Genomic DNA, 23529 nt, shown 5'->3' with positions numbered 1-23529 from the left:
CTTGCCTCCAGAGTGTTTTATTTTCTAGAATGAACTGAAATCCCTGCTTTAATAATAAAGAGATCTTATTTAGTAAAGGGAGGCAGGCGGGCAGCTCATTTCTCTATCACAAAGAGATAGTGATATCACTATCTTCGTCAATCACAAAGCATTGTGTTATCATGGTGATTGGAGATGAGGAAAAAGGAAGGACTCCAGGTAATGGTGACCCCTCTCTATCAGGTTCCCCCCCTCCCCAAGCCCTGCAGGTCTACAGTCAAGGCCCATGGTGAAAACCCTCCCAGGGCTTGCTGAGCCACAGCTCAGAATGAAGTGGGGCTAAGGCTTTGGGCAAGCAGTATAGACAAGAGAGGAAAAGGGGAACCGGTTGTGGGCAGGGGGGGAGGATGGCTTCTCAGCCCAGGGTCCCCTTCCTCCTAGGTCGAGTGCTGGGCTCCCCAGAGAATTGCCCCACCCCCCCCCCCCGCACCCCTGGCGGGAAGGCCAGCCCCCCCCCCCCCCCCCCGCCCTTCCTAGCCCAGACTCTAATTGCACTGGCAGGGCGTATCTGCTTTTTAATTGGCAAAAGCCACAATATCCTGGTGGCTCAGAGAGCACCGCCCTGATTTTATTTCTGCAGCAGCTGGGGGATAATTACCCTTCCCTATCGGTGCTGCTTTCAATTCTTTCTCTTTCTAATTGAGACGTCTTCCTCTGTAGCCCAGCTCTCCAACCTTCAGTTTGTTCTCTCCAGTCTCTCCATCCGGAACGGGGCAGGACCTGCTTGGAGACACAGAGGGGGGACATGGAGAAGACTGGCAGTGCCCAGCTCCGAGGCCCAAGGCCTTCCAGCTGTTAGCCCTAGACAGGTGAGCCTGAGAAAACCCCAAGCTCTTCTGTGGAGGGTACAGGGGAGAGATAGCCCTCCCCAGGAGGCTGTTGAGACCCCCTTTTCTCCACTCCCCAGTGGGGTGCTTGCTCTGGGACTCTAAGCTACAAGGGGCTGAGGAACCCCACCCCCAGCATCTAACCCATCAAGGAAGAGAAAGGGATTTGTTGTCATTAATCTCTTAATAATGGCCTCATGTCTCTTTGGCACTGTTGAAAGAGGTTTGGTACATCATCCTTAGCATAGTTTCAGAGACAAAGATCTGAGTGCTAATATTAGAGAACAAGGCTAAGTAACATACAAGATGTTAACTGAAGGGGTACTCCTAGGAAAAACAGGCCTTTCTCAGGGAGTTCCCAGGTAAACTTCTGGTGGTAATAGATAAAGCTAAAAAATGTTACAGAGAGAGCTTGGAGAGAATCCTAGCAGATCCCGGGACATTGACATTCAGGACTGTCCAGTCTAGCCCTGTGAGCAACCCTGACCTAAAGCCACCAAGTGGCTGTCCTGTGATCAGCTCAACATGAGAACAGGGGCTTTTGCTCATTATTATATTCCAGTGCCTACCACACAGTCTGGCTCATGCAACTGGTTAGCAAAGAGGCAAAATTCAGAGACAGTTGATCATGAGTGTGAATAGACTCATTTTCATTGGCCTTTTCCTTGCAGAACCAATGAAAATGGACTTGAAGCCCTGTTTTCCTAAATTCTTTAACTCTGGGCTCTTTCTGGATTGGGTGAAGATGTAAATAGAGGGGTGGCTGGCTGGCTCAATCGTGGAGCATGCAACTCTTGATCTCGGGGTCACGAGTTCAGGCCCCACACTGGGCATAGAGATTACTTTAAAAAAATAAAATGAAAAATACTTTATTTAAAAAAAGATGCAAATAGCAAAGGAGGCTGTTACAGTCTAAGAGAAATGTACCTTGAAACCATGACCTGCCCTTGAGCCCCCCATCTCCCTCTCCCCACTTCTAGTTTCTTTCCTCTGAATTTAGAGTCATTGCCTTGGCAACGCTTGTTTCCATGGTTTCCTCCGTGACAATGATCCCCAAACCCCTCCTCTCTCTTTCCTCCTGACAGCAATGGGTGATAGGGATCCTCCGTGTGGCCACTCCATGTAACCATGGTAACGATGAGCTGAGCCTTCATGTATCTTTTGTGAAGAGAGCTAGGGAATAGAAGCTTTTGGAAAGGACAGTTGGGGGAGGGTCCAGGGCTAGAACTGCCCTTGTCATAAAGAGGAAGTTAAGGGACATGTCTTGATACTAGCCTGTAGGATTCAGTTCAAACATTGTTGAGACTCTATTTTAAGCATGACAAAGTTCCAGGGAAACAAAGGTATACAAAACATAGCCCCTAATATTGAAGGGCTTATAGTCTAGTGCTGGGGCTCATGATGCTACTGAAACTCTGGCACTAGTGGCCCACAGATGGGGCCACTAAAGGAGGTGGCCCTTGAGAGCACTATCACGGTCAAGCATTTGTCCATTCCAAACATTCCCTCCAGCCAAGAACCAAGAAAAGACTGACCAGGGGGATCGGTACTCACATTAAACCTTCTTCCAAACTGCCATCAGAGTTTCTGTCTTGGAAAGGGTGGAATTTTAATGCCCCTTTCTTTTGCAGAAGTGTAGGCTAATGGCAGAATCCTTAAATAGGACTATTTGGTGCAGGGAGAAAGAAAAACACAGACCTGCCCAACTCCAGTGCCACAAGGGGCTGGAATGATCGCCATTTCCAGGGATCACCATCACCTACCTGCCACAGGCCTTCCTGGGAAGTGATGTGTCTGCTCTTACACTGAATTGGAGGGTCATCATCTCCATCCATCCAGATTTTTTACTTGTCACTGAAAATGCAAGACAAAGGACCAGCTCTGAAAAATTAAAGTAGAAAATCAAACAAAACTACCAGGGGCACCAAAGTTGGACAGAATGAATCCAAAAGCTAGGATGTATGTTGATTATGTAGGTAACAGCTCTTCCCTCCTCTAGCTTCCCATCCTCGCCCCTGACAGTTTCCCTAAATCCCTAAAGGTGGGAACCAATTCTGAACTTCTAGGAGAAATCACAAAAATTCCCTGGACCCTTGGTATGCTGATACCAGTCACATGCACTGATGTGGAAAGATGATCAAGGTACATTTTTAAATAAAAAGAAAAGTGCATAGAACAACGTACTTTGTGTTCAAGTAAGCTACAAATAACTAGGTAGCAAAATTTGCTCTTGCAAGTGAAATGCATTCTGGATTAGCCAAAGTTCTTGGGTCCTAGAACTCTGAATTCCATCCTTTCCTACTGGAAGAAACTAAGGCAGATTCAAATATTCTAGGTACCCTGTTCACTCAGCTAGTCAGAAAAGGATAAATGGCATCCTCTGATTGGTTGACAAAGCAATGCAAACTAACCAATGAAATAATGCTTCTCCTTTCCTGGCCAATAAGATCTCAGTTCTCTTCTTGAAAGGAAAGCAGACCCTTTGTCCATAAAGAAAATGAGCAGAAAAGGAATAATAATTAAAAAACAAAACAAAACAAAACAAAACACTGTTGCCATGGGGCTATGGGACATTATTGATGTGATCAATGATAGCTGCCCCAGAGAATTCACAAAGGAGGTACTTCTTTGGGAAGAAAAGTACAAAAAGCAGACCAGCTGTCTGGTCTGTATTAAAAAGAAGTTTCTATAGTAACATGTGAGGGGAAAGAATTTTAATGTAAATCTTCTCCAAACTAGCCAGTCAACGGAGAGTAATTTTGACCTTCAATTTAGATTGAAGTTATAATGACTGATTTTTTTTTTTATATTAGCAATGCGTGAAGGAAAAGGCAAGGAAGAGAAAATGAAGTGTGTGTTTACTGATGCAGGGCATCACAGATATTGATAGGATAGTTCCTGTCTGAAACAGAGATCTCCCTGTTGTCAAATCATAGCTCAGTTTAAAACCAGGTTTTATTTTGGAAAGGGAAAGTTCAAGGTTCTGAAGGAAAAGTATTCTAGGTGAAATAGTCCACAGAACACAAGTTGTCCTATTAACTTACTAGTGATGTCCCTTTAAATCATTCTGAGACTGTTACAACTGCCTTTGGGAAAGGATGGGTAAAATGATTTCCCACAGATATTGCAAATGAACACAGGTGGGCAAAGCCGACAGATGAAACACGGAATCAGTGTTTGTCAATCAAGGGAAGGGAAAAAGATCAGAGGATTGGAAATATTAAGTGCTGATTTGCTCACTATGAAGGCAGGCTGGAGAGGGAATAAAGGGAAGAGAATCTTGAAGAATCAAATGCAGGTGGAACACTAGTGGAAATTTGCTAAGAGGGCTGCCTTTCTACCAACCTGTGCTGTGTGGTCTGTGGGGAGAAGTGAGAAGACAGGGTGATCTAGAATTCAGTTTCCCTCTCATGGAGGAGTTGTCTAAGGAGGAAGGAACCACCGCCAAGCCAAGGAGAAACCCTCTCTTTGTACCGGAAACACCTTTGGATAATTTCTCTGAGTTCCTTGAATTCATCCATAAAGAACAAATATGTTTTACTCATTTAAAGGGAAAAAAAGAGGGGGGAGGAAGATTGGCCCCTCCGTCTAAGGGACTAAATGAAAGAGAGAGAGAGAAAGAAATCCCTAATTGCAAATCCCAGAGAAATGGCAGGGTAGGATATGATTACCTCAGTGAAGGGGGTGGGGGAGAGAGTGGAAAGTGTTGCCTTGGAGAAAGGTAGCTGCTTCACTGTGAACCTTGACTTAAAAAGAAAAATTCACCTTCCAGGATTTCCTCTTAAACCCCTGAGATCTTACAGGACCGGTTGTGTCTCCCATCCAGCACGGGGAAGGCAAGGGCTCTCCAGCAGATAATTTAAACAATCCAGGTGCTCAAGGATAATCAGTGACCCAAACCCCTCCACTCACTGTAACCAAGGCAACAGGAGGCTGGGGCTGGTTGCCTGGCAACTACACTAGGGCCTCGGTCCTGTCCCCTCCTCCCCCATCTCCGTTAGCCCTTTTGTGATAATGTCTTCCCTTCCGTGGCTTTTTTCCCCCTTGGCAAAAGAGTCATCCTGCTCCTCGTGCAAAGGGCACTCTGGGCTCCTTTGGTTAAAATTGAGGACCTTGATGTTCATTTTGCACAGATTTCACCTACCCAGATATTCAGATTCAGATTAAATAGGCTTTCTTACCTCGGCCTCAATATCTCAAATCTCCCCCCACCGCATCCCTTCATTCACCCGTGTTAGGGCATTCGGAGATTGTGGAGTGAGAGAGAAGGAAGAAGTGGGGGTGGGCGGGGGCGAGAGAGAGAAGACGGCTTGGATGTAGCGATATGTCACAACACAACAGTGCCGGCGGTTTCCGGTAGATCCACTTTCTAGCTTGCCCCTGAACTCACCATTTCCAGGCGCGCCTCTTTTCGCTTAGGCACCCTCCCGGCAACTTTGCACCAAGTTGTATTCCAACTGCTCTTCGCGAAGGGAGGATAGAATGCCCTCCCAGAATCTGACACCTAACCTCCTGGAGAAATGGGAAAGGTGATTCCCCCCCACCTCTCGGCGAACCCTGCCTCATCTCCTGGCCTCCACCGTGTGGGGTCTGAGGAATTTAGCTCAAGCTGAGTCGGGCTGGGAAGCCGAGTGGCGCGCGGGAACCCACTCCAGGGGCTCTCCGGCCCGGGCGCTGTCCAGCCTCTGGTGCTGAAGCTGGAGGCTCGGATGCACCGTTCAGGGGCTCTGGAGACCCTCCAGCTGCCGGATTCTGACCCCTGAGGCCGGAACCCGAAGGGTAGACACCCTTTGCGGGGGGGGGAAAGGCGAGACTAGGACGTGTCTGCAACAGAAATGCTTTTTCGGCAGACCGGGCTGCCTCTGAGGCGGAATCCCCTGCGCCTCTCCCTTCCCTTCCCCGAATTAGTGTAATTCGCCGCAATCGCGGCGTGTAGAAAGAGCCCCTTGCCCTGGGGTAATTATCCAGTGGCCTCCCGGCAATCCCCACGTTTTCCCCTTGGGCACTGGGTTGCCTGAGCGTCGGCAGGCAGAATCCCGGGACTCCTGGCGCTCAGATCTGGTGGCGGGCAAGGCTGCGAAGGGAAGTCTGGAACACCGAACCCCGCCGCTTTTCTGCATGTAACAGGTCTGATGCACCTGCACTCTGAAGGGCGATCAGAGTCGAGACCAGGTCACTGTAGGGTGGGCTTGGGGAGACCGGCTTCGGAGAGAGAGCACTCCCAAGGCTGATGCTGCCCTTCGCCGAGCGGACGCCTGACTCAGCCTGACAAGCCAACGTCGCCGTCGCCGGGCTGGTGGGTGCGAGAACGAAACGCCCCCGCAACTCTAGGGGCCGCAGCACTCCGCAGGAGCGCTCAGCTGCCGGGGTGCGGAGCCGCCTCCACCTTCCCAGGCGCCCTGGCCGCGTTCCTGCCTCCTGCTGAATTTGTCAGCAGGCACGGCACCTGTGGCAGATGCTGAGCCCACCGGCCCCCCTCCTCCGGCCCTAGGAAGCAGCCCCGGGCTCAGCCTCGCGCATCTCACCTCCGGTCGGGGGCTCCTCCAGTCCCGAGTCCTGGCCCTGAGGGGGAGGATTGGACCGCGGACACCGATCGGGGTTTTTACCTGACTTGGGTCGCCACCGCCAGGAAGGAAGGCAGAGTGCGCTCCACTTCTTTCTCGAAGAAAGCCCCCTCCCCACCCCGCCTTCGGCTCGTCGCTTCTTCCCCAAGAACTGCGGGGCACGGTCGGGCTGGGTGGGGGGAGGTTGGGGTTTGAGGAAGGTATTTTGTGAAGCACCCCTACTTGCCTCTCTCGGACAATCTGTTCTGTCCCAAGCGGTGGTCACGCTGCCAGGGCGGGAGGCAGGTCAGCAGTCGCTCTAGGTGCTCCGGGTGCAGACACAGTCGCCAGGGCTGCGGGGGCCAGGGGAGAACAGCTGCTTTAAAGCCGAGACCAACCCACAGGTGGCCTGTCAGGGCCACGGACGTCCATGACGTCATCCAGAGGACGAGTGGAGAAGGGAAGTTGGTGGTGCTGGGGGTGGCCACCGCGCTTCACATCAAAAGTCCCCTGTGGCCATGGCAACAGCTCGCGGAGGCCCGAGCACCGGCAGCCCGCCCGCCCCCTTTTCTGTCTCTTGCCTCGCTGTTGGGCTCCGGAATCCCGGGATCCCGCGCTCCGCTGCGGTAGAAAGTTGGCGGTGGGGGGGGGGGGGGGCGGTGTCCGGCTTTAGTGCAGAAGCCAACCTTTCCCGCCCCGGACGAGGCCCTAGAGCTAGTCCCGGGTCCAGCTCTCTGTCCTCACTCCTGTTCCGCGGTCCTGGCTGCTGAGCAGGTGAGCAGAGGGGCCGCCTGGCTTCAGGGAGACTCCCAGAGGGAGATCACGCAGAAACTTTCATTTCCACAGGGACATTCCGCATCCGTCCCCTTCCCTCCCACCGCCCCACCTTGGCAGGTCGACCCCCGGCCACCTGACCACAGACAGATTGTCCTTCCTGAATTCAAGAATGTGATCGCTCACCCTTGTCACCCACTCTTTCACCGACACTCCTGCCTGAGTGAGCACACCCAGGGAGCGCCCACACAGATCCACCTGCCCGCATCCTCATCGGTGCACGGATAAACCAAGGCTCCATTGCTGCAGAGAGCAGCCGAACGGATGAGAAAGTAGCAAATCCACCACGGAGCCAGCGTGCATCTAGGGTTTCATGCTTGTGGCCAGGGAGCCCAATGAGGCACGGAAATGTTAACTGGGGTCTCACAGATTAAAAAAAAATTTTTTTTGGAAGTACTTGTCAACAAGATTGAAAATGTTCACATAGGAATCTAGGCATCCCATGTCTCCTGCATGCAGTGGCATAGCACTGACCCTTGTAGAAAGAGCTGGGGTCCAGTCCAACCTAAACCTTCCTCTCCTATTTGTCAGTGTCACCGAGGCCATTAATCATCAGCCATTTCCTTTTTTTTTTTTTTTTTTCAATAGTAAAGAGGAAAGTGAAATATTTTTGTCCCCTTCTCACCTGCTCACTTCCTTAATGTCACCTGTCAGGACATGTAATCATGTGAGTTTTCTTCCCCCTGTGTCCAGCAGGAGCTGGTAAGGGCTTCACTCAGGCTGAAATTCTTGCTTCACTACTTGCCGGCTGGTGCCCTGCAGGTCCAACCTTTGACTGACAACAGACATCTGTGCTTCCTACATTCAGACAACACGGGGCGTAAGGTATGTCCTGCTAATAAGGTTGGTTTTTCTTTTTCCTCTTACATTTTCACATTTCAAAATATTCAGGTGTCGGAAACACTTAAAATTTATATTGTTCATTGATCACCATCCAGTCACAAGAAGACAACTACTGTATGATTCTGCTCACATGAAGTACCCAGAGTAGTCAGATTCATAGAAACAGAAAGTAGAATGGTTGGTTGCCAGGGCAGGGGGAGGGGGATGAGGAATTATTGTTTAATGGGTGCAGAGTTTCAGTTTTGCAAGACGAAAGAGGACTGTGAATGGACAATGGTATAGTAGCACAACAGTGTGATATATTTCATCTCGCTGAACTGTACATGGTGAATTTCATATTACATGCATTTTACCACAATTTAAAAACTATTTGAAAGAAGGTGGTTAGTTATATTGTCTAGCAAACTTTGAGTTGTTCTGTTCGGAGGCAAAAAAAAAAAAAAAAAAAGACTCAGGAGGACAAATGCTAATCGTCACTGCATTTGTTTTCAATGATTTGTTCAACAAATATTTAGGGGTGCCTGGCTCGCTCAGTCAGTAGAGTATCTCACTCCTGTTCAACAAATATTTGTGGAGTACATGGTATATACTGGACAGTACACTGGAGCCAGAAACACAAAGGTAGTGGGATAATCAGTGAAGTCTAAGAATAAATATACTTAACTTTTGGTAAGTTCTTCAAAAGAAGGAATAAGAACCATGATGAAAGAATAGGTGATCATTTTTTAAAAAGGTGGATTAAGGGCACCTGGGTGGCTCAGTCAATTAAGCGTCTGACTTCACCTAAGGTCATGATCTCGCGGTTCATGGGTTCGAGCCTTGCATCGAGATCTGTGCTGACAGCTCAGAGACTGGAGCCTGATTCAGATTCTGTGTCTCCCTGTCTCTCTGCCCCTCCCCAACTCATGCTGTCTCTCTCTCTCTCTCTCTCTCTCAAAAGTAACATTAAAAAAATTTATACAAAAAAATGTAGATTAGAGAGAGAGAATTTTTTAAATGAGATTTAATGGATAGATTCAACAACAGATTACCTCAGCAGAAGACAGAATTAGTAAACTCTTTGATAGTGCCAAAAAACCCTCTTGAATTTAGCAAGTAGATAAATTTATAGAAAATAAAAAAGAGATATTAAGAGGCAAGAATGAGTAAATGAGAAGGCCTAAGGTATTTCTATTAGCTATTCTAGAAGGAGAAAATAGAAGAGGGAGAGAGGCAGTATTAGAAGGGAAAATGCCTAAGAAAGTTCTGGAATTGATTAACAAACAAAAGTAAAATACTCTTTCAGTTAAATCCACTAGTTCTGAGGGGAATAAATAAAAATAAATTTATACCTAGAAACCTAATAGTGAACTTACAGAAAATCAAACATAAAAAGAATTGTTTTTATTTTTACCTAGCTACAGTTAAGGTCAAAATTTTCAAAGTGCTACAGGGAAATAAGTGTCAACTCAGAATTCTAGACTCAATTAAACAATTCAAGAGTAAATTTGGCTTTTCAAAATTTTTTAAAGATTTTTTTATTTTTAAATAATCTTCACACCTAATGTGGGACTGGAACCCATAACCCCAAGATCAAGAGTCACACGCTCCACCCACCAAGCCAGCCAGATGCCCTGAGTGTAAATTTGAAAGAAAGACTACTTTAAAGAACCTAAAACTGGGTGGGAGGGAGGAGAGGGTGGGTGATGGGCATTGAGGAGGGCACCTGTTGGGATGAGCACTGGGTGTTGTATGGAAACCAATTTGAAAATAAATTTCATATTAAAAAAAAAAAGAACCTAAAACTATAGAGCATTTTACAGTTTTTTTTTCTTTTTCCTCTTTTTTTAAACAATTTTTTTAATGTTTATTTCTCAGAGAGAGAGCAAGAAAGAGACTGAACATGAGTGGAGGAGGGGCAGAGAGAGAGGGAGACACAGAATCTGAAGCAGGTTCCAGGCTCTGAGCTGTCACCACAGAGCCTGATGTGGGGCTCGAACTCATGAACCAGGAGATCATGACCTGAGCCCAAGTCGGACACTTAACCGACTGAGCCACCCAGGGGTCCCTAACAGTTTTTTTCATTGCGAGAGCCACAAAAGAATGGGCTTGGATAATAAAAGTATCGAAGCCAAAAGGAAGGAATGAGATGAAAGAAGCCATGATGACAACTGGAGATTAGACAATATGTTGACAAAGCCAAAGAGCACTGACTACAAAATACAGCAATAATAATTTCTAATTTGGAAGGTGGAACCAAAATCTGAAAATAAATCTCAAGATACTGTGAAGAATGAATAGGACCGCATGGAAAATGGAAGGGTAGCTACAGATTCTAAGAGTTTGACATTTCTTGTCTTATTCCAGTACATTTTATTATTAGCTTGATATCATGCTAAATCAAATGTGTGTTAATGTATTAAGAAAGCAGCTAAAATGATAGAAATTATAGGTTTAACTTCCCGACCAGCAGAGGAAAGAGGATAAGACGGTAGAAACTCTTAATATTACTAATCACAGTAAATTTAAGAGTACTGCATCTTCCAGCTAAAAGACAGACATTTTGAGACGGCTTTAAAAATTCAGCTGTTGCAAGAGACATACATAGTCACACAAATATAGAACCATTGAAAGTCAAGAGTTGAGGAAAAAGTCTATGTAGCCAATATCAACTAAAACAAACCTGGTGTAAAAACTAATGTAGAGTTTAAAGCAAAAAGCATTACATGAGGCATGACTTAATGATTTTAATGATAGGAAGTAATTGGTCAGGAAAATATAATTGAATTGGTGAATCTTTTTTTTTTTTTAACTTTATTTATTTTTGAGACAGAGAGAGACACACAGCATGAACAGGGGAGGGGCAGAGAGAGAGGGAAACACAGAATCGGAAGCAGGCTCCAGTCTCTGAGCCATCAGCCCAGATCCCGACGCGGGGCTCGAACTGGCGGACCGGACCGCGAGATCGTGACCTGAGCCGAAGTCGGACGCTTAACCGACTGAGCCACCCAGGAGCCCCTGAATTGGTGAATCTTTAACAAAATCTACCATGCTCTGCCCTAAAATGCATAGGACATCAAGTTCAGATGGTTATGCTTGCAAATTTTGCCATAACTTTGAGAAACAAAATTTCTCTATATTACAGAACAAACTTGACCATGAAAAAAGAAAGAAGAAGAGAAAAGAAAAGGAACAACATCACAAGAAATATGGGAAATAAATGTATAGAGCAATCTAATTTATAAACATAGGTGTAGAAAATCAATTTTTAGTAAGCCAAATTTATATAATAAGAAGGTAAAGTTTATTCTACGTGTTAAGAATTTTTAACATTTGAAAAATCTATTTATGTAACTTCATTCAACTTTCATAGATGAAAAGGAAAACATCTTATGAGCAATGAATAAATCTAGAAGCACTTGATAAAATTCAGTATTGATTTAAGAGAAAACTTTTTAGCCAACCTTGAATGAAAAGATATTACTACTCCTTAATAAAGCGTATCTACTCACAGCTAGCATCACATGTAACACTGAAGTATGAGAAGCATTCTCTTTGAAGACAGGAATATGACTGTAATCAACATAGTACTGGATTGCACCATGAAAATGACCAAACTGTCCCCATTTCAGAGTATAGGATCATTTGGATAGAAAATGGAAGAGCATCTACAGACATGCTATGAACTAATAAGTTTGTTTGCTATAGTATTATTGTCAAAAATCAACAGCACAATTGAGAAAAATCAATGAAACTGAAAGTTGATTCCTTGAAAAGATCATTAAAATTAACAATTCTCTACCTAGGCTGACTACGAAAAAGAGAGAAGACTCGAATTACTAAAATCAGGAGTGAAACATTATTATTTTTATTAACATTATTATTAACCTTACAGAAATTTTAAAAAACATTATAATAGTATGAACAACTGTATGTCAACAAATTAGATAACCCAAATGAGACTGGAGAATTCTTAGAAGCACACAAATTACCAAAACTAACTCAAGAAGAAATAGAAAATCTGAACAGACCATAACAAGAGACCAAATCAGTAATCAAAAAACTTCTCACAAAGGAAAGCCCAGAACCAGATGGCTTCACTGTTGAATTCTACCAAACGTTTCAAGAATTAATACCAATCTTTTGCAAAGTCTTCCAAATAAAAAATAGAGGAGGATGGAGTGTTTCCAAACTCATTCTCTGAGGCTATTATTACTCTGACATCAAAACCAGACAAAGATATCATAAGAAAACTATAGACCAAAAGCCCTTATGAATATAGATGCAAAAATCCTCCACAAAATACTAGAAAACCATATCCAGCAATATATTAAGAGGATTATACACCATGGTCAAGAGGGATTTATTCCAGGAATGCAAGAAATCAAAATAATATCCCATATTGATCAAATAAAGGATGAAACCCATAAGATCAACTCGATAGACATGAAAAATCTTTGGGCACAATTCCACACCATTTCATGATAAAAACTCCCAACAATCTAAGAATAGAAAGGAGCTTCCTCAACCTGATAAAAGGCAACTACAGAAGATCCACAGCTAACGTCACATTTAATGGTGAGAGACTGAAAGCTTTCTTCCTTAGATCAGGAGCAAGATGAGGAAGTACACTCTCACCATTTATATTCAATGTTGTGTTGGAGTTTCTATTCAGGGCTATTCAGCAAGACAAAGAAATCAAAGGATTAGAAAGGAAGAAGTAAAACTTCTTTATCTGCAGATGACATGGTCTTTTGTATGGAAAAGTCTAAGGAATCTACATGCACACACCAACATTAGCATAATGAACAGATTCAGCAAGTTCACAAAATATCAATATACAAAAATCACTTCTATTTCTAGCAGTGAACAATCCAAAACTGATATTAAAGGGAACAATTCCACCTGCGATAGCATCGAAAAGAATAAAATACTTAGGAATAAATTTAATGAGACATGTGTGGAACTTGTACAACTGAAAACTGCAAAGCGTTGCTGAAAGGAATTTAAAAGTCTAGGTAAGTAGAAAAATATCCAATGTTCATGTATTGGAATAATTAATATTGTTAAAATGGCAGTACTGTCCGACTTGGTCTATAGATGCAACATACTCCTTATCAAAATTCCAGCTGTGTTTTGTGTTGTTGTTTTTGCAGAAAGTGATATGCTGATCCTCATAATCATATGGAAATACAAGGGACCTGCAATAGCCAAAACACTCTTGAAAAGGAAGAACAAAGTTGGAAGGACTCATACTTTGCAGTTTCAAAACTTATGGCAAAACTCCCATAATCAAGACATTATAAAGATAAATATAAATCAAGGGAATAAAATTGAGGGTCCAGAAGTAATTCCATACATTTATCATCTGTGATTTTCAACAAAGGTCTCAAGATAATTCAATGGAAGAAAGAAAGTTTCTTTAATAAATGGATTTGGGGAGCACCTGGATGGCTCAGTTAGCTGGTGTCCAACTCTTGGTTTTGGCTCTGGTTATGATTCCAGGGTTATGGGATCGAGCCCTGTGTCAGGCTCCATGCTGAGCATGCTGAGTTTGGAGCCTGCTTCAGATTCTCTCTCTCTCCCTCTGGCCCTCTCCCCTGCTCATTCAGAATAACAAGGAATAAATCTCATAATGATAGAGCACTCATTGAGCAGATCCTAAAATTTTATTGAAGGATATAAAAGAAGATGTAAGTAAATGGAGAGACATGATGTGTTTGTGGATATGGCAATGACATTACAATGTTAATTTTCCTAAATTAATTTATAAATTTATTGCAATTCTAATAAAAAGCCAGGAGATTTTCTTGTGTGAACTTAACAAACTGATCTTAAATTTTATATGAAGATGGCCAAGAATATGAGGATTAAGGAGGGAGACTTTTCTATCAAATATCAAGGTTTATAATGAAGCTATAGTAATGAGTACTGTGTGGAACAGGCAGAGAAATGTTAAAATCAGCTAACTGAATAGAATAGAGAGCTCAGAAACAGACCTACGGGTATATGGAAAACTGGTCTACGGGCATTTGGCAGTTGGAACATTTCTATGAAAACATGCATAAGGAAAATAAAATAAAAGTAGTTTCTAACCTCATACCATACCCTAAAATAATTTACATTTGGAAGTAAAAGTAAAAATGTGGTAAAGTTTTGGAAAAAATAGGAAAATATATAGAAACATATCTTTATGATTTCATGACAGTGAATGATTTCTTTTTCTTTTTTTAAAAAAAATTTTAATGTTTATTTTTGAGAGAGAGGGCGACAGAGCATGAGCAGGGGAGGGGCAGAGAGAGAGGGAGATAGACTCTGAAGCAGGCTCCAGGCTACAAGCTGTCCCCACAGAGCCGATGCAGAACTCGAATTCACGAGGTGTGAGATCGTGACCTGAGCCGAAGTCGGACGCTTAACCGACTGAGCCACCCAGGCACACAGACAATGAATGATTTCTTAAACAAGACCCAAAAAGCACAAATAAAAAAGAAAAAAATTCAATAGCATTTACCTTTGAAATTTTAGTAGAGGCAAAATATATCAACTAAGTTAAAATCAATTTAAAAATTGGGAGAACATATTTGCAAAGTGTATCATCAGTAAGGAATTAATATCTAGAATCCCTCAAGAACTTGTATAAATAAGTAAGAAAAAGATAAAAAAAATATTGAAAACTGAGCAAAGAACATAACCAGGCAATTCATAGAAAAGGGCACTCCACAAGCCCCTGGGTGGCTCAGTTGGTTAAGCATCCAACTCTTGATTTCAGTTCAGGTCAAGATCTCACAGTTGTGAGATCAAGCCCCACGTTGGAGCATGGAGCCTGCTTGGGATTCTCTTTCTCCCTCGCTCCCTGCTCCTCTCCCTCATTTTCTCTCTCTCAAAATCAATCAATCAATCAATCAATAAATAAACTTTTTTTTTTTAAGGAAAAGGGCACTCCAATGGCCAATAAACTTATGAAAGATGCCCAAACTGACTAGTCATGAGGGTAATGCAATGAAAACAATTAAAACAACCAATCACACCCATCAAATTGGAAAATTAACCAGAGTAATAATTCCAGGTGTTGGTGAAGATATGGGGAGACAGGAATTTTTAGACACTTGTTGGAGGTATAAATTTCTATAGTCACTTTGGAGAGTAATTTAGCAACATCTAATAAATTTGAAGGTGTGTCTATCCTTCAACCCAACAACTCTCCTTCTAGGTAGATACTCTAGAGAAATTCTCATACTTGGTCACAAGGAAGCATGAGAAAAATGGTCACTGCAGCACCGTTTGAAGAGTAAGACATAGGGGTGTCTGGCTGGCTCAGTTGGGAGACCATGGAACCCTTGATCTTGGAAGCAACTTAAAAATCCATCAGTAGGAGAATGGATAAGTAAGCTGTGGCCTATTTGTGTAATGAAATACTAGCTCAGTAAAAAAAAAAATACATAGATCAATTAATTTATAACTCCATATTTATCATCTTGGATGTCTAGAAAACTTGTTCAGGGAGAAAAGCAAGTTACAAAAAGATTCAGAAGCTATAAAGTGAATATCAGAAGTAAAGCATACGTAATGCCATAGATTATCATGACCAAATATAGATGCGGTAAATGCTTAATAACAGACAGAAGGATGGGTTTATTTATTTATTTGAAATTTATTGTGAAATTGGTTTCCATACAACACCCAGTGCTCATCCCAACAGGTGCCCTCCTCAGTACCCATCACCCACCCTCCCCTCCCTCCCACCCCCCAGGATGGGTTTAATAACACAACTTTAGGATGGCAATCACCTCTAGCAAGGAAGAGAGGAAGTGTATCTGTATCATTTTTTAAAAGATTTTATTTTTTTTAAGTGATCTCTACACCCAATGTGGGGCTTCAACTCATAACCCTGAGGTTAAGAGTGGCATGGTCCACTGCTTGGGCCAGCCAGACGCCCCTGTATCATTTTCTTTCTGATTTAAAAGCATCTGAGGCAAGCAGGTTAAAAGTTGTTAAAACCAGGAAATAGATAAGTGGCTATCTTCTGTATTTTCTGTATTATACATATCTTTGAACTATTTAACAATTTGCTTTTAAAGTAGACACAATCCCTGCACAAGGTTGTTTGATGGTAGAAATTGATGTTTGATTTTTGGGGAACCGTTCAATTCCTGGGTCAGAAATTGTCTTTCCTCAGATGAGAATGGTGACCCTTCTTTTGCTACCTGATAGGGTTTTGGTGAGCATCAGATACACCCACACTCGAGAGAGCACTTGGAAAACTATAAATTCTGCTTAATGCTGATACTATTGTTATCACATAAAATGAAATGGCAAAAACATAATTAGCTAAGAATGGCTTAGTCTGAGATTTACAGTTAGAGCACACACTAATTTTGAATTAGGTTATAGATAAAGAGAAGGTACTCCATTTCCCCTTCATGTTTCCCCAGGGTGTTCTAAGCAGTGCAGATAACGGCTGCTTTCCCAGGGAGGCAGGTGAGAAGGTCCTGCGCTTAACTGTAAGCATAAATCACTCCTTTGGCAATCTACCAGACCATCTATCAGAGGGGCCTTTTAGTGGAAAATGCCAGAGGCAGCAATCAAAGCCAGCTCTTAGAAGTGATTAGTTAGTCACAGAGGGGAGTCATTGGAGAGAGGATACAGGTGCATTCTTGGCATTCTTGGGACAGGAAGGCCAGCAACACTTGCCAGTGAGCAGCTCAATCTCTCCCACCTTTGGGCAAGAAACCAACTGCTTCTGATTCGCATTATTATTACTAAAATGATCTCAGTCTTTTAGGTAGATTGGGAGAAACCAGTTTCCTGGACAAATCTCAGTAAAATCGTTGTTTTCCCATCATCAGGTGGAAATCTTGTTAAGCGCTCCAAGGAGCTTGGTTTTACGGGTTTGTGTTCCACAGCCCCTGGCACCTTAGCTGGGGTTTCATTCTAAAATAACATTTCCTCTACAAAGTCTTCTAGCTCCACGCACTTGGGCTCAATGACCTTCATGAGCTTTTGACTCAAGGAGACCCAGGGGTGAACTGCAGGACGTTTACATATAATCTCTTAGTTGACCTACAAGATGAAGTGGGGACTCCTTCTGTAACTACCAAGAGCCCCATCCAACCATTCAGAATTTGTATTAAATGTAAAAGTTTTTGAAAATAGATTTTACATTTGAGGGCACTTTTAGGTTCATAGCAGACTTGAGCAGAAGGTACACGGTGTTCACTGATCTCCCCTGCGTCCACATGCACAGCCTCCTCTCTAGCCACATTCCCCACCAGAGGGGCCATTTGTTACAACTGATGAGCCTACACTGACACGTTACTAACACCCAAAGTTCATAGTTTACGTTAGGGTTTATTCTTGGTGTTGTATACTCTGTGTTGTACGTTTTGACAAATGCATAATGACCTGCATTATAGTATCCCAAAGAATAGTTTCACTGCCCTAAAAATCCTCTGTGCTCTGCCTGTTCATTTCTCCCTCCCCGCTGACCGCTAGTCTTTCTACTGTCCCCACAATTCTGCCTTTTCCAGAATGTCAGGTATATGTAGAGCTTTCAGGTTGGCTTCTTTATATACGCAATATGCATTTCCGTTTCCTCTGTGTCTTTTTAAATGTTTATTTATCTCTTTTGAAAGAGAGAGAAAGAGAGAGAGAGCCAGGGAGGGGAAGGGGGGGAGAGAGAATCCCAAGCAGGCTCCAAGCTGTCAGCACAGAGCCTGATGTGGGGCTGGAACTCATGAACCATGAGATCATGACCTGAGCTGAAATCAAGAGTCTGTTGCTTAACCGACTGAGCCACCCAGGTACCCCTCCTCTATGTCTTTTTATGGCTCGATAGCTTGTTTCTTTCTAGGGCTGAATTATACTATTCCACTGTCTGGATGTGCTACAGTTTATCCTTTCACTACTGAAAGACATCCTGATTGCTTCCAAGTTTTGGCAACTAGAATAAAACTGCTTTAAATACCTGTATGCAGGTTTGTGTGGATATAAGTTTTCAACTCATTTGGGTACATATCAAAGAGCATGGTTGCTAGATCTTAAGGTGAGTGTATGTTTCATTTTGTAAAAAACCACCAAACTATTTTCAACCAGTGGCTCTGTCATTTTGCATTCCCACCAGCCACGAATGAGAGTTCCCGTTGCTCCCATATCCTCACCAGCCTTTAGTGTTGTCAGCGTTCCAGATTTTAGCCATTCAAAGAGATGTGTATTAGTATCTTATTTTTGTTTAAAAAATTTTTTTTAACGTTTATTTATTTTTGAGACAGAGAGAGACAGAGCATGAATGGGGGAGGGTCAGAGAGAGAGGGAGACACAGAATCTGAAACAGGCGCCAGGCTCTGAGCTGTCAGCACAGAGCCTGACACGGGGCTCGAACTCATGGACCGTGAGATCATGACCTGAGCCGAAGTCGGCCGCTCAACCGATTGAGCCACCCAGGCGTCCTTATTTTTGTTTTAATTTGCATTTCCCTAATGGCATACGATGGGGATATATTTCCATATGCTTATTGGTCATCTGTGTATCTTCTTTGATAAGGTGTCTGGTCAGGTTTTCCCTTTTCTTATTAAAAAAAATTTTTTTTTGAAAGAGAGAGTGCAAGCAGGAGAGGGGCAGAGGGAGAGAGAGGGAAAGAATCTTAAGCAGCCTCCATGCCCAGCACGGAGCCTGACGCAGGGCTCAATCTCACCACCGTGCGATCATGACCTGAGCCAAAATCAAGAGTCAGACGCTCCACCGACTGAGTCACTCAGGCGCCTCTCCTTTTCTTATTTTTGAGTCCCAATAGTTCACTTATATTTTGAATATACAGATATTTATCAGACATTTAGAAAATATTTGTCAGATGTTTCTTTTACAAATATTTTCTTTCAGTCTGTGATTTGTCTTCCCATTCTCTTGACAGTATTTTTGGCACAGGAGAACATTTTAATTTTAATGAAGTCCAGCTGATCAATTATTTCTCATAGGGATCATGCCTTTGGTGTTGTGAGAAAGTTTTCACCCTGCCCAAGGCCATCTAGGTTTCCCCTGTGTGATCTTCCAGCAGCTTTATAGCTTTGTGTTTTACGCTTAGGTCTAGCATTAATTTTTGTGAAGCTTATAAGGTCTGTGTCTAGATTCACTCATGTGAACGTCCAGTTGGTATAGCACCATTTGCTGGGAAAACAAAACAAAACAACAACAACAAAAACCCTACTTCTATCTTTACAATCAAATAAAACTCCCAGTGGGCTGAATCATTTTCTGAAATTGTAACATTGCTCACCAAACAGAGATACCAAAGGAGCATTTTCAGCTCTTTTCCTTTTCTGTTTATTACGTTTTATCAACCTCCCTTCTGCTCCTTCCTTCCTTCCTTCCTTCCTTCCTTCCTTCCTATTTTTAAATAATTTTAGACTTACAGAAAAGTTGCAAAAATAAAAGGGAGAATTAATGTATATCTCTTAGTTAGCTTCCTCTGATGTCAACTACTTATATAACCACAAGGCAGTTACCAAGGCCAGAAAATTAACATCTTTACAATACTACTAATAAAACTACAGACTTTATTTGAATTTTGCAAGTTTTCCTACAAATGCCCCTTTTTCTTATTCTAGAATCTCACATTGTGTTTGGTTGCCCTATCTCCCCAGTCTTCTTGGATCTGTGGTGGTTCCTCATTCTTTCCTTGACTCTCACATCCTTGACACTTTGGAAGAGCATTGGTCAATAACTTTGTGGAATATCTCTCCATTTGACTTTGTGTGGACTTTGTGTGGAATATCTCTCCATTTGACTTTGTTTTCTCATTGACTGGACTGAGGCCATGCATTCCTGGGAAGAATCCTCCAGAAGAGGTCGTGTGTCCTTCTCAGTGGATTCTATCTGAAGGTACATGACGTTTTCTTATTACTGATGATGTTAACAAAGCAGTGTCTGCCAGATTTCTCCACTATAAAGTTATTTTTCCCTTTGTAATTGATAAATATCTTGGGAGAGCTACTTTGAAATGATGCTAATATCTCTTTCTTCTCAAACTTTTGTCCCCTGATTTTAGCCTCTATCTTGTCTGCAACAAGTATTATTACAGACACATTATTTCTTAAAACATTTTTTAAATTATTTATTTATTTTGAGAGAGAAAGAGCAGGGGAGGGGCAGAGAGAGAGAGAGAGAGAGAGAGAGAGAGAGAATCCCTAGCAGTCTCTGTGCTGTCAGCACAAAGCCTGACACAGGACTTGAACCCACGAACTGTGAGTTCATGACCTGAGCCCAAGTCAGATGCTCAACCAACTGAGCCCCCCAGGTGCCCCCTAGTGAGTCTTCTTTCTATAATTCAGTGTAGTCTTGTTTTGCAATTAAATTTATTTTATGTGCAATGGAATATCGCATCATATGTTTTAACAGCCATTTCTTAAATTCCTTTTCCTGTGAATTCATGGTTCATATCCCTTGGACATTTTTCTCTTGGGCTAGTAGTCTTTATTCTTTTTGGTTTATGAAAGATGTTTATATATTAGGAAATTAGCCCTTGGTGATATAAGTTGCAAATATCCTTTCCTAGTTCATGATTTGATTTTGCTGATTGTAGTTTTTGTCATATAGACAAATTTTTTTTTTATTTTTTTTAACTTTTAGTAGTTGAATGTATTAGTCTTTGGGTTTCTGAAGGTTGTGTTATATTTAGAAGGCCCTTTCCTATGCCAAGATTATATTTTAATTACTCATAATTTGTCTAGTGTTTGTTTACATTTAAATCTTTAAACCAGTTGGTTGTCTTTCATTTCTAAATACATCGTAATTTGATTTTTTCCTTTTTTTTCTTTGAGTATTTAGGAGAATATTTTAATTATGTTTTTAAAACTTTTTAATGTTTATTTATTTTTGAGAGAGAGAGAGAGAGACAGAGACAGAGACAGAGACAGAATCTGAAGCAGGCTCCAGGCTCTGAGCCATCAGCACAGAGCCTGAGGTGGGGCTTGAACCCACGAGCTGTGAGATCATGACCTGAGCCGAAGTTGGACGGTTAACTGACTGAGCCACCCAGGTGCCCCTGTATTTTAATTATTTTTCTAGGCAGATAATGTTTTAGTTGTCCTTTTAATATTATTAATCTTGAATATTATTATACTGTGTTAACAGACTGTGACCTCTTTACGATTTTTCTATTTTTAGAGTTTGTTGAGTTTTCCTTTGTAGCTTAAATCAGGGTCCATTTTTTGAGACTGTTCCCTGCATGGTGTGTGTGTGTGTGTGCATACTTTCATTGGATTTTGTGTGTATTTGTGTTTATGGGTATGTATTCACATATGTAATAGAAATTTATATATGATCAATTTTAATTACGTTATCAAATATTTTAGTTTTACCTAATATCTGAGAGATGTGGCCAAAACCTTCCACCATGTAGATTTATTAATTTCACCTTGATTTTCTTTATTTTACATGTTTACTTATTTATTTTGAGAGAGAGAGAGAGTGTGAGTGGGATGGGTAGGGAGCAGAGAAAGGAGAGAGAATCCCAAGCAGGCTCCACTCTGTGAGTACAGAGCCCAAAGTGGGGCTCGATCTCACTACTGTGAGATCATGACCTGAGCCAAAGTCAAGAGTCAGATGCTTAACCAGCTGAGCCACCCACGAGCCCCAATTTCACCTTGTTTTTCTATCCATTGTTGCTCTCTATATTCCAAAGCCATGTTCTTAAGAGCATAAAGGATCATGATTTTTATTTACTTTAATTCTACCACCAGTTGATACATAAATATGTCTCATGGGTAAAAAGCAAACAAACAGAAGCAGAAGTGGAAAATCACTACTCAGCTTTATAACATTAAAGCAGCAACAAGATGCCATTTTCCCAATAACAGATCAACATTTTTGAAAGTTTGGTAACATTTCATGATAGCAAGCATGTATGAAAGGTCCTAGAACGTTCATTGCCTGGCAGCTGTGTTAGAGAGGTGCAACAAATGTTACTTCTTGTTACAAGTGAAATTACTGGGTGTGACATTTATTTATTATATTTTTAAAGTTTTTATTTTTTTATTTTTATTTTTTTCAATATATGGAATGTATTGTCAAATTGGTTTCCATACAACACCCAGTGCTCATCCCAAAAGGTGCCCTCCTCAATACCCATCACCCACCCCCTCCTCCCTCCCACCCCCCATCAACCCTCAGTTTGTTCTCAGTTTTTAAGAGTCTCTTATGCTTTGGCTCTCTCCCACTGTAACCTCTTTTTTTTTCCTTCCCCTCCCCCATGGGTTTCTGTTAAGTTTCTCAGGATCCACATAAGAGTGAAAACATATGGTATCTGTCTTTCTCTGTATGGCTTATTTCACTTAGTGAAATAAGTTTTTAAAGGTTATTTATTTTTGAGAGAGACAGAGAGAGCGTGAGTGGGGGAGGAGCAGAGAGAGAGGGAGACAGAGGATCCCAAGCATGCTCTGTGCAGAGCCCCATTCGAGGCTGGAACTCATGGAACCATGAGATCATGACCTGAGCCAAAACCGAGTTGGACACCTAACCGACTGAGCCACCCACGTGCCTCACTGGGTGTGACATTTAAAACTTTGGTAGATATTACCACGTTGGTCAGCTAAAAAGCTTTTTTTTTTTTCCAAGTTTATTTATTTAAGGAATCACTACACCTGATGTAGTGACTCAGGGATCCCTCATGACCCAGGGATTAAGAGTCGCATGTTCTCCTGACTCTTTAATAGCCCAGACACCCAATTTTCTGAAAAAGCTTTAATGGCTCTCTATCCAACCCACTGGGCTTTGAGTCCCCATGTGTCCTCAGAGACAGGAAAAGGCAGTCTGAGCCATTGTTTCCTCTCCCTCCATCAGGGTCGTGCAAAGGTTCTGGGCTGTCAGAGATGCTAAGGCATTGGCTTCTGGCTCCCGAGGGTTTGCCTGGAGCCGTGTGCTGTGCCAGTGGGCCCGCCCCCCCCTCTCCCCACCGCACCTATGTACTTCCTTCCTGCAGGGAGCCCTGTGCCAGGCATAGGTTAAGGAGCCCTTTGACGAGGTTGGGAGTGCAGGTGCTCAGACCCACTGAAATCTTACCATCACCCTAGGTCAGGTCCTTAGGGTCATAGACCTCTGTCTCCTTCCCCGACCCCTGGAAACCCCCCTTCCCCAGCACCACACGTCTTCCCTAGCTCCCTCCAAGACTCCTCATCTTATCCCTTGTTCTGTGGTTTTTTTTTTTTTTAATTTTTTTTTTCAACGTTTTTTATTTATTTTTGAGACAGAGAGAGACAGAGCATGAACGGGGGAGGGGCAGAGAGAGAGGGAGACACAGAATCGGAAACAGGCTCCAGGCTCCGAGCCATCAGCCCAGAGCCTGACGCGGGGCTCGAACTCACGGACCGTGAGATCGTGACCTGGCTGAAGTCGGACGCTTAACCGACTGCGCCACCCAGGCGCCCCCCTTGTTCTGTGGTTTAATACTTTATAAAAGGGGAAAGGCCTTTGCC

General features: G+C 42.8%; 2 long non-coding RNA genes across 4 annotated transcripts in view; one reads left to right on the top strand and one right to left on the bottom strand.

Moving 5' to 3' along the window:
- Nucleotides 1–518: 518 nt before the first annotated feature.
- LOC125909047 (uncharacterized) lies at nt 519–4799 on the bottom strand. Its single transcript, XR_007453533.1, has 3 exons — nt 4632–4799; nt 2630–2720; nt 519–759 (listed from the first exon to the last, which is right to left on the bottom strand). It is a non-coding gene; the product is annotated as an uncharacterized LOC125909047 (long non-coding RNA).
- A 2258-nt stretch (nt 4800–7057) lies between these two features.
- Nucleotides 7058–23529, top strand: part of LOC125910285 (uncharacterized) — a 35412-nt gene continuing 18940 nt past the window's right edge. For 2 of the 3 annotated variants that reach the window (XR_007453937.1, XR_007453935.1), the window contains exons 1-2: nt 7058–7183; nt 7940–8068. This is a non-coding gene — a long non-coding RNA (uncharacterized LOC125910285). Of the gene's footprint in view, nt 7184–7936; nt 8069–23529 lie in introns of all 3 variants that reach the window. The other variant, XR_007453936.1, reaches the window with a different exon arrangement.

The sequence above is a fragment of the Panthera uncia genome (genome assembly GCF_023721935.1).
Source record: "Panthera uncia isolate 11264 chromosome B3 unlocalized genomic scaffold, Puncia_PCG_1.0 HiC_scaffold_1, whole genome shotgun sequence".
Taxonomy (NCBI): domain Eukaryota; kingdom Metazoa; phylum Chordata; class Mammalia; order Carnivora; family Felidae; genus Panthera; species Panthera uncia.
This window is presented reverse-complemented; position numbering and strand designations above follow the sequence as displayed.